This window comes from Acinonyx jubatus, chromosome E2 (genome assembly GCF_027475565.1).
Source record: "Acinonyx jubatus isolate Ajub_Pintada_27869175 chromosome E2, VMU_Ajub_asm_v1.0, whole genome shotgun sequence".
In the NCBI taxonomy this organism is placed as follows: Eukaryota; Metazoa; Chordata; class Mammalia; order Carnivora; family Felidae; genus Acinonyx; species Acinonyx jubatus.
In genome coordinates this window covers 59,783,448-59,795,470 of record NC_069396.1, presented here as the reverse complement: position 1 = coordinate 59,795,470, position 12,023 = coordinate 59,783,448, and the positions used below count along the sequence as shown (strand labels likewise).

General features: G+C 41.2%; 1 protein-coding gene and 1 long non-coding RNA gene across 2 annotated transcripts in view; one reads left to right on the top strand and one right to left on the bottom strand.

The window, feature by feature from the left end:
* Positions 1-12,023, top strand: part of LOC113592401 (zinc finger protein 154-like) — a 224,576-nt gene that overhangs the window by 98,844 nt on the left and 113,709 nt on the right. The window lies entirely within an intron of this gene.
* LOC128313321 (uncharacterized) lies at positions 483-4,050 on the bottom strand. Its single transcript, XR_008293881.1, has 2 exons — positions 3,550-4,050; positions 483-1,977 (listed from the first exon to the last, which is right to left on the bottom strand). It is a non-coding gene; the product is annotated as an uncharacterized LOC128313321 (long non-coding RNA).

Sequence of the window (12,023 nt, the reverse complement as noted above, 5' to 3'; positions counted from 1 at the left end):
TTTTTGTTTTCATGTTAGGATTGGTGCAGTTAATTTTCTATTTGAACTGAGATATAAACTGAGATTTTTTCCTTCTCATTTGCAAAATCCATCTTAATATTTATTTCATTATGTTCTCTACAAATTGATAATCAAATTTAATACGTGTATGTCTCTAAACGTTTACCAGTATGTAGATGTCAGAGGTGTTCCCAGGCTGTCTACTGTGTACCACTAACCCATTCTGGTTTTCCTTCTAGAATAAGTTTCTAGATATAAATGTAAGGTTTCTCAATAAAGTTACATTTATTATTTATGTATTTTGAGAGAGAGAGAAAGCAGGGGAAGGGCACCCCAAGCAGGTTCTGTGCTGTCAGCCTGAAGCCTGACACAGGGCTTGAACCTACCGACCATGAGGTGAGATCATGACCTGAGCTGAAATCAAGAGTCAGACGCTTAGCCAACTGAGCCACCCAGGTACCCCCATTTATTACCCATTAAAATACATTAAAAAAATTTTTTTAATTGAGGTATAGTTGACATGTAATATATTAGTTTTAGAGGTACAACATAGTGATTTGACACATACATCATGAAACGCTCACCATAAGTGTAGTTATCATCTGTCACCTTTCGAAGTCATTACAATATTATTGACTGTATTCCCCATGCTGTATTTTCATGTCTCTGACTTCCTTATTTTACAATGAGAAGTTTGTACTAATCAATCCCCCTCAACTATTTTGCAAATCCCTCTTCTCCTTCCTCCCTGGCAACCACTAGTTTTCCATGATTCAGTTTCTCTCCTTTGTTGTATTGTTTTTTAGATCCCACACATAAGTGAAATCATATGGTAGTTGTCCTTCTTTGACTTATTTCACTTGGCATAATGCCCTCTACATCCATACACACTGTCGTGAATGGCAAGATTCCATTTTTTTTTTTTTTATGGCTGAGTAATAGTCCATTGTGTACATATACCACATCTTTATCCATTCATCTATCAATGGACACTTTGGTTACTTCCATATCTTGTCTATTGTAAATGATGCTGCAATAAATGCAGGGGTGCACAAATCTTTTTGAATTAGTGCTTTTGTTTTCTTCAGGTAAATATCCAGAAGTGGAACTATTGGACTGTATCGTTCTATTTTTAGTTTTTCAAGGAACCTCCATATTGCTTTCCAGAGTAGCTTCACCAACTTACATTCCCATTAACTGCATGAGCGTTCCCTTTTCTCCATATCTTCACCGACACTTGCTTCTTGTCTTTTTGATACTAGCCATTCTGACTGGTGTGAGGTGATGTCTCATTGTGGTTTTGATTTGCATTTCCCTGATGATGAGTGATATTGAGCATCTTTTCATGTGTCTGTTTGTCATCTGTATGTCTGCTTTTAAAATTTTTTTTTTAATGTTTATTTATTTTTGACAGAGAGAGAGAGAGTGCGAGCAAGGGAGGGAAGGCAGAAAGAGAGGAGACGCAGAATCCAAAACAGGCTCTAGGCTCTGCACTGTCAGCACAGAGCCCAACGTGAGGCTCGAACTCACAAACCATGAGATCATGACCCGAGCCGTAGTCAGATGCCTAACCAACTGAGCCATCCAGGTGCCCCATGCCATTTGTATGTCTTCTTGGAAAACTGTCCATTCAGGTCTTCTGGAAATTTTTAATTGATTTGGAGCTTTTTGGTGTTGAGGTATGTGAGTTCTTTACAAATTTTGGATATTAACTCCTTATTGGATATATCATTAGCAAATGTCTTTTCTGATTCAGTAGCTTGCCTTTGCATTTTTGTTGATGGTTTCCTTTGCTATGCAAAAGGTTTTTAGTTTTAGTCCTATTTATTTTTGCTTTTGTTTTCCTCATCTACAGAGACATATTCAGAAAAGTATTGCTGAGGTCAATGTACACGAGATTACTGCCTGTTTTCCTTTAGTAGTTTCATGATTTCAGGTCTTCTGTTTAGGTCTTTAATCCATTTTGAGTTTATGTTTCTGTATGGTGAAAGAATGTGGTTCAGGTTCATTATTTTGCATGCAGGTGTCCATTTTCAATACCATTGATTGAAGAGACTGTCTTTTCCCCATACTATGTTCCTGCCTCCTTTGTCATAGATTAATCAGATAAGTGTGGGTTTATTTCTGGGCTCCCAATTTTACTTAATAACCTCAGGAATATTAGCATTTTTGTTTGAATTGTCTTTTAGTAATTTTATTTATAATATCTAATCTTCCTATATCAAAAATGGCTTATATCTATTTTTATTTAGGTCTGCTTTTCACAATTCCCATAAGTTTTTAGGTTTCTTTCCATTTTTTAAAAAAAAGCTTTTAGTGTTTATTTTTGGGAGAGAGTGATAGAGCATGAGGCAGGGAGGGGCAGAGAGAGAGGGAGACACTGAATCCAAAGCAGGCTCCAGGCTCTGAGCTGTCAGCACAGAGCCCAATGAGGGGGCTCTAAGTCATGAACCATGAGATGACCTGAGCCGTTGGAGGATGCTCAACCGACTGAGCCACCCAGACGCCCCAATTTCTTTCAATTCTTTTGTCACATTTCTTAGTATTTATTTTTCAATTTTTTATTTATACTTCATTAAGATATTTTCTCCAAATGTTTAGATGGGAGAAAGGTTCCTACAGGATTACCATTGATTTTTTTACTTTATTGCATTTCCATGTTAATATTTCATATGATTTTAAAAGGATTCTCGGCTATAGAAATGTCATTTGTTCTAAGTATAATTCATAAATATGCCCTCAGCCTTAGAGCATTAAATATTCCAGACATAACTTACCACCCATCCTCTGATCCATATCTCTTACCACTTCCAGAGTAGACAGACAGACACACAGCTTCTCAGGTAGCCATTCCAGTTGTGACTTCTGCACTCCTGCTCTTTGTTCGCACACAAAAGAAAGGCTAATGGTTTCCTGACCATCCCCAGCTCAGTTTTACCTGAGAACTTACACATCTTGGTACATCTCCCATAGTACCCTCCACACCTGTTTGCACTGGTTGCAAGAAATGGTAATATATATATATATATATATATATATATATATATATATATATATATATATGTATAACCTGACATGGATTTCAGTCCCTGGGCTTTGGGTTTCTCCATGATCTCCAAACTCAAGGACTGGGAAAATGGAATTTAGACTAACAGGGAACCACAGCCCTGAGAACATGCCAGTGGGGTCTCTGAGCGGCTTTGGAAGGCTGGACTTGAGTCTTCCTGTTCACGATCTTTCACTGGTCTCAGCGCCCTCGGGACGTAGGTACCACACCTCAGCCCGCCACTACAGCAGTGACTGCGCTGCACACCCTCTGTTCCACAAGGGCAGAGGGTGGATCCTACACCCCCGATTCCTCACGCGACGGCCCCCCTGTAACCCTCTCCCGCACTCCGTGACGCCAGAGCTCATACACGGGGCCCCCGCCCAAGAGCGCCTCCCCGGCCCGGACACCGGAACCTGGGCCGCAAGGACGCGAGCAGGCGCCCTGCGCTCGGGCCTGGAGGGTCTGGGGGGAGGGGGAGGACCCGGGGGCCACGCGTTTACCTCAGCCGGGTCCCTGCGCGCGGCTGCCTCCATCGGACTCTGTGAGCGGAGCAGACACCCGGGCCGGCAGTCCCTGTCCCGGCCCCGTGGGCAGCCCGGGCGGCGTCGCCGAGTCGCGAACCCGCCTCTCTGCCACGCGCCCATTTCTCTTCTATCACCTTGGTCCCATCCTGACGCTGGAGAATCGGAACACACCCTAGAGCAGCAAAGCAGCCACCACTGGGAGGAGACCGGAAGTCCCGACATAAGCGATGAATTTCAGCGGAAATGCTTCCGTTGGCTCAACTCCGCGCGCGGTCTTCTGGGTAATGTAGTTGGGGGCCCGTGGAGACCGCTGCAGAGATTTTCTCCATGCTGACCAGAGAATGCAATGCGGCTCCCTAAGGGATCCTGGAAACCTAGAGAGAAGAAGAATTGCTTCTTGTTAACTGCGGTGAAGGCATAATTTTGAGAGACTACAACATATCAGGGAGATTATTATACGCAGTTTAATACCCATTGTTTGGAGTGCACTTTGGAGCCACTGTCCCTAACACCAAGCCAACCAAAATAAGTCAGAGGAAGGCCTTGTGGAAGGAATCACCTTTTAAGCCACCAAGTGGCTTGTTCTTTGAAGTTAACTAATTGAGTTCAACTTCTGCAGGTGTTAACCCAGTTATAGTAGGTGGTGTTAGCCACAGCACAGACAACTCCTTGCTCGGGTAGAAGATAATCAAGAGCTCTTCTATTAAAAAAAAAAAAAAAAAGTTAATGTTTATTTTTGAGAGAGAGAGGGAGGAGACAGAGAGAGAGAGGAGGGGGAGACACAGAATCCGAAGCAGGCTCCAGGCTCTGTGTCAGCACAGAGCCTGATGTGGGGCTCAAACTCATGAGCTGCAAGATCATGACCTGAGCCGAAGTTGGACATTTAACTGACTGAGCCCCCCAGGCGCCCAGAGCTCTTTTATTATTAAGAACAACTTTGGTTAGAGAGTCTGAAGATCTTTTTCAGAAGCTATTGTCTTAGCACAAATTCTATAATATCTACCAGAGGTAAGGGCTTTCTGATCACATTTGCCTTTACATTTACTCCTACCCAGGGAAGTATGGCCCTGCCAAATGAAGCAAATCCTGAGTCATGAATACCTCCTTGTAGGTCTGTCTTGACAATGTGAAGCCAAGGAAGCTGATCAATAAGATGCCTCAGTTTGCTTGTGAAAACAAGCAGTTAGATAGCCTAAGAGGGATTGCCCTGCTGTGTGCTAGCTATCTAGGCGTTCATAGGCCCAAGGAGAATGATAACATTCACAGGGAAAGACAAACCCTGTCAGCGCACAAACTGTTCTCTTTGAAGTGTACTGCAGTGGGTGGGAGATGGGCTAGATGGGTGATGGGTATGAAGGACGGCACTTGTTATGATGAGCACTGGGTGTCGTATGTAAGTGATCAGTTAATTCTACTGAAACAATATTTCAGTGTATGTTAACTAGGATTTAGATAAAAATTTGGGGGGAAAAAGTGGTACTGTTCATGGATTCATTTGTAGGGATTGCTGTGTCTACCCATTCAAGCCAGGAGCCATTTAGGTTTTTGTTTTTGTTTTTTAAGTTTATTTATTTATTTATTTATTTTGAGAGAGAGACAGAGAGAGGGAAAGAATATGAGCAGGGGAGGGGCAGAGAGAGAGAGAGAGAGAGAAAATCCCAAGCAGGCTCCATGCTGCCAGAGCAGAGCCCGATATGGGGTTTGAACCCATGAACTGTGAGATCATGACCTGAGCTGAAATCAGGAGCTGGATGCTTAACCGACTAGCCACCCAGATGCCCCAGGAGCCATTTAGCACATATGGAAAGAAAATCTAGCCTAAAAGAGTGAGTCCTTCTAAATACCTTGCAAGGATGTTTACTGCTGGTGAGATCTTTTAGTGAGTAGGGGCAGATCTGACATAGATAATCAAGGGAAGGTGATGGTACAAACATACTAAGATTTATATAAATTATTTATGCCTAATTTGGTACATACGGTTATAATTGAAGGAAGGTAAAAACAAGGCATAGGTTTTCCTTTACACAAAAGTGGAATTTGGTAAGAGACTTCTTAAGGGGGTGGGGGGGGTTGATTGTAGTTTGCATTTACAAATAGAATAGAAGAGTAATTGGTCACAGGGAGAACTAGGAGGTCTCTAGTCTCATGGGAAGATTGGTATCTTTGATGACAAATCCAGAAGCCTGAAAAAGTCACCCTCCCCCAACCTTAGCAGTGGCCTGGGAGTTACTAATAAACGTGTTATCTTTCCAGGTCAATGCCAGAGTAAAGGAAAAAAAGTGAAGAATAAAAGATTTCATGCTTAAAGTATGAAGTCTTGATCCAGCATCTTGGACGGAAGCAGTCTGCTTCAATGTCAGCTGCTTCTCTTATTTGTTGATTTTATTTGGAGGTCTACAGCGTCTGTATAGGACCAGAAGTCAGCTGGTGACTTTAGCTGTGAGATGTGTATCTAAGGCTCAATTACAGCTAGTTTTGAATTAGTGTTGGTGGTCAGGAGCACTTGAAAGGTCCTTTCCAATGGGTCTCTAGAGCTGTTTTTCTCTAGAGAAACATTTGTGATGTTTCCAAATACCCAGTCACCAGGCTCCAGACTATGACTAACAGGATCATTGGAATTAGAAACAGGGAAAGATTCTTTAACCTTTTGGTGATAGGTTTTAGCATAAGACACGAAAAACTTAGAATCACTGGTTATATTAGTATGAGATAACAAGGGATCAGCAGAATGTGGGATCAGCCAGTAAACACTGGTTTACTGGTGACTATTTCATATGGAATGAGTCTATGTTTTCCAAAAGGGGTACTGCAAATAGTCAGCAGAGCCAGAGGCAATACCTTAGGCCAAGGGGGTCCAGTACTTTCAGCAAGCTTAGATATTTTAAGTTTTAGGATTCCATTAGTTCTCTCAATGCTGCCTGATGGATAGTGATAACTCCAGAAGGTTTGAATGGCACTCATTAAAGCTTATAAGATTTTCCCAGTGAAGTGGATGTGTCAGTCACTGGAAATTATGGAAGGTATACCCCATGTAGGAAACATTTTCTAACAGTTTCCTTGCCACTATAAGGGCATCAGCTTTGTGGCAGAGGAAGGTTTCAACCCATTTGGAAAACATACATATAATGAGGACATATTGATAACCCATACTAGGTGGCAATTTAATGAACTCCAGCTGTGGGTAATCAAGAGATATAGAGGGAGGAGTTTGAGGCCTCTGGGGGGAAAATAGTTTGTCCAGTATTAGATGTTGATGGTAAACTGTTTTTGCAATTTTGTAGAAGTCTACCCACCGATGTTTACTTATAACTGAGTCATCTTGAACACACCTTGGCTGATGAAGGAATGTAAAAACAAAGGATTTGCCATGGAGCTGGGAAGAACCAAACAGCTGTCTTGGGTTCCCATGGCCCTAACTGTTTATTGAATTTGCAACCATTGTTCTATCTTAATTTTTCTGATCGGGGAGCAGACTATTGTCATGTCACAGGGACATCAGGATGGCAAAACTCTGGCAGCAAGAGGTCATTTTTTGTTGTTGGAGAATGGCCTTAATCCACATGTGGATAATTGCAACTTTTACAGATTCTATTGCTGCTGCCTCTGCATGACAGTCAGCTAGGACATTTCCTTGGTACTTAGGTGTAGTCTGTTTAATGTGAGCCTTAATTTTGATGACAACAATTTCAGAAGGTAGGAGAATAGCAGTAAGAAGGTCATTTACATGTCCTTTTAAAAATTTTTTTTAATGTTTATTTAGTCTTGAGAGAGAGAGAGAGAGAGAGAGAGAGACAGAGTGTGAGTGGGGGAGAGGCAGAGAGAGAAGGAGACACAGAATCTGAAGCAGGCTCCAGGCTCTGAGCTGTCAGCACAGAGCCCAACACGGGGCTTGAACTTACGAATCATGGGGTCATGACCTGAAGCAAACTTGGATGCTTAACCAACTAAGCCACCTAGGCGCCCCATTCATTTTTTTAAAAAGTTTTTAATTCATTTTGAGAGAGAGAGAGAGAGAGAGAGGGTGCACACAAGTGGGGGAGGGGCAGAGAGAGAGGGAAAGAGAAAGAATCCCAAGCAGGCTCGTCGCTGTCAGCACAGAGCCCAATGTGGGGCTTGAACCCATGAACCATGAGCTCATGACCTGAGCCAAAATCAAGAGTTAAATGCCTAGCCAACTGAGCCACCCAGGTGCCCTACATGTTGTACATTTTTGATTGGGGTCCCAGTGGTTGTAAGAAAACCCTTTGTTTCTATAACATTCCGAAATTACGGATGACCCCAAAGGTATATTGGCTATCAGTATAAATATTAGCAATTTGGCCTTTCCATAACTGGCATGCTCTGATAAGGGCATAGGGCTCTGCTTGTTGGGCTGATTTAGCCTGTAGGAGATTTTTCTTCTCAAGTAGTTCATATTGGGTGATAACAGCATAACCAACCTGGAAATTATCTTTTTTTTTTTTTTACAGTGTGACCCACCAACAAACAAAAATAGATCAGAATTAATTAATGTGATGTCTCAAATCAGGATGTGGTATATGAAATGGGACATTATTACCCCACAGTCATGGGACTCACCTTCATCAGAGGTAGTGACATGGCAGGATTAGTAAGATTATAGTGTTAGGTGGTGAAAGCAGGTTACTCTGCGTGCAGAGAAATTAATTCAGAGTTAAGAGGATTTTTTTAATGTTGGTTTATTTTTAAGAGAGAGAGAGAGCAGGGAAGGGGAAGAGAGAGAGAATGGGGACAGAGGATATGAAGTGGGCTCTGCACTGACAGCAAAAAGCCTGATGTGGGGCTTGAACTCAGGAACCAGGAGATCATGACCATAACCAAAGTTGGATGCTCGATCCACTGAGCCACCCAGGTGCCCTACATCTATCTGAATTCTTATAGGCTTTACACTTTTTATTCTCTTTAGTCAGCATTGGAAGGGTCAGATTTTTGAACACCTCAATTAAATTAGAGAACTATTGTTGGAATTTTTCCTCTTCTATATCAAAGAAAATTATAAAGAATATGGGTATAGGTCAGTCAGGAGACTAAGGTGAGAGCTCCACTGAAGGCAACAGATTAGCCCTTTTAATTTAGAAAGATCTCTGCCTAATTGATTGGGGCTGTATCGTACAGGAAAATGGAATGTTTTTCATTGAAAGACCCTAGAGTCACTTGTACTAGTTGGTATAGAAATTTTTTCTGAATTTTATGAGACAATCCCTCTATGGAAACTTTTTCACTCCTAGAGATGTTGTTGGCCTATGAGAGTGGGAATTAAAGTAGACAGTGTAACCCCAGTACGTACCAGAATTTGTCAAGGCTTTCCATTAAATTTAGCTTTCCCTTGGCTGTTTAAGGGTATTACTGTATGTAGTTTACTGGAGGGCCCCCTGGAGCCCCATCTATTTGGGGAAGATTCCGTTTGATTGAATGTTGATTTGTATAAAACAGGGGGAAAAAGGCTGATGAGGAAGCTGTTTGGTTCAGTTGATGAAGCCTTGACTTTTGGAGAGAAACCCATGCTCACAGAGGCATTCTGGGCTTCATTTGGTTTGTTTGTTGCTGCAGCCTTTGGTATCTTTGAATAAAACCAGCTGTGTCCTAATTGGAAAATGGGAAATGATAATTTGATCCCCACATACAGCCCTTCAGGTTTATTCTCCAAAATTGGGCAATCAGTTTTTGGAACACTGCTTGGCCACGATATTCATTAGACTCTGGAAAAAAATGATCAATTAGAGGCACCTGGGTGGCTCAGTCAGTTAAATGTTGGACTTTGGCTCATGTCATGATCTTGAGGTTGCTGAATTGTGGCCCTGCGTTGGACTCTGCACTGACAACTCAGAGCCTGGAGCCTGCTTCTGATTGTGTGTCTCCCTCTCTCTGTCCTCCCCCTGCTTATTCTCTCTCTCTCCCCACCTCTCAAAAAATTACCAATTAATGGATCCATATATTATAATACTGTCTTGCAGTTAGGTTTCTCTTGTAAAAGGGAGATATTTGGAAATAGAAACTTTAAGATTTTGTTTGCATCTTGTATGTGTTTCCAAGTATGTTGTGAATATGAAATATTTTCTCTACCTCCAGATGGTCTTGCTAAAGTTTATTTGTAAAGGAGTTCTATTTAGTTGTTTTAAATGTAAGTTCTTGTAAGAATTAGGCTGTCAACAATAGCCAAATTATGGAAAGATCCCAAATGTCCGTCAACTGATGAATCGACAAAGAAGATGTGGTGTACACACACACACAGACACACACACACAGACACACACACACACACACACACACACACACACAATGGAATACTACTCAATGATTAAAAAGAGTGAAATCTTGCCATTTGCAACAACGTGTATGGAACTAGAATGTATTATGCTAAGCCAAATAAGACAGGCAGAGAAAGACAAATACATGATCTCACTCATATATGGAATTTAAGAAACACAACAGATGAACATAGAGAAAGGGAAGGAAAAATAAGATAAAAACAGACAGGGAGGCAAACCATAAGAGACTCTTAAATACAGAGAACAAACTGAGGGTTGCTGGAGGGGAGGTAGGTGGGGGGTGGGCTAAATGGATGATTGGCATCAATGAGGGCACTTGTTGAGGTGAGCATTGGGTGTTATATGTAAATGATCAATTAATCACTGGGTTCTACTCCCGAAACCAATACTACATTGTATGGTAACTAACTTGAATTAAAATAAATATATTTAATAAAAAAAGAGTTAGGCATTCTAAAACTCAGAAAGATAGAAACTAATCCAAATGTTTTTCCTGTGATCTTGGATAATATCCAGTATTAAAGCTAATTTAAAGTTGTTGGTTTAATTAAAATGGACATGACTTTAGGGGCACTTGGGTGGCCCAGTCCGTTAAGCATCCGACTTTGGCTCAGTTCATGATCTCGCAGTTCGTGAGTTCGAGCCCCGCATCAGGCTCTGTGCTGACAGCTTGCAGCCTGGAGCCTGCTTTGGATTCTGTGTCTCCCTCTCCCTCTGCCCCTCTCCTGCTCACACTCTGTCTCTCTCTCCCAAAAATAAATAAAAGATTTTTAAAAAAATGGACATGACTTTAGGGTTATCAACATTACATATAAAACTTATTCTGCCTATACTTACTAAAACTCGAGTAAGTTGATGTTATTTCCATTGGAAAATTTGTTAGAAAAGAAAAAAAACTTTAAACTTTGTCTAATGCTTTGTGAAGTTTTATGAGTAATCCAAGAACAAGTAGTAATTAATACTACTGGAGGGGTGCCTGGGTAGCTCAGTTGGTTAAGCATCCACCTCTTGATTTCAGCTCAGGCCATGATCTTGAAATTCATGAGATGGAACCCCTTGTTGGGCTCTGTGCTGGTGGTGGAGAGCCTGCTTGGGATTCTCACTTTCTCCCTTTCTGTCTGCCCCTCCTCCACTCATTCTCTTTCTTCATCTCTCTCTCTCTTTTTCTCTCTCTCTCCCTTTCTCAAAATAAGTAAACTTAAAAGAAAGCCTACTGGAAATAATAAGGGAAATTCCATATGCAAGGAAGTAGGAAAAACTTTCTCCTCTAAAGAGGGAAAGCTTAGGAAAAAATCTGAATGATGTAAAATGGAAAGTTGTAGAAGGTTTATGAGAAGTGAATCTTTGGAAAGGAATTTTGTGCCTGGTCAGGACTGGCTGAGATTATGGAGAATGTTGTGTAAAAAAGTTTACTAGGGAGTGACCACTACCTGGGGAAGAGAAAGGGTAGTGAGAGAGAAGTTGAGCAGTGATACAATATCAACAGAAGCCTAAGCTGATTCTCTGAGGAATCTCAAAAGTTGAATTACCCTTCAGACCCATCCTAAATTGGGGCAAAAGCAATGGGCTTTCATAACAGTCATTGCATGTGACCACCCGGGAAGAGAGCATGCAAAGCAGCTATCTTCAGCCAGGCAATCTGATGGTGTCTGACATTGAGAACTGTTGGCAGCATTCCAACAGCTGAGGGTCCTTCACTCATGGTGAAGATTCTAGTTGGCACATCACAGCATCCCCCACAATAACTGAGATCCATGCAGTGCTCCGGATGTCCTTCCCTCAATAAGTGTATGTATCAACATGCAAGATGACAGCGAAGAAAAAGGAAGGACTGCATAAATTTAAAAAATAAAGTTGATCTTATTGGAATAAATGAGTTTTAATATCAGAAGTACACCAGTAAAAAATTGGAATTTGGCTTTTCTCTCTGTTAAAATGAGTTTTCTTAGATTACTGGTCAAAATTGTAAACAGAAATTTTTCTTTATCTATAATCTGCTTGTAAAAACAAGGTTTTAATATTTTGTCTTTATTTGGTCTTTGATTAAAGTTGAATCTTCTCAATATTAAAAGAGATATTTTTTTAAACAACTATGTAACCCTGTGCATTTGCCTTTAGAATCTCTTATTGTCACCTTGGCATAATAGATAATTAAGTTTTGTA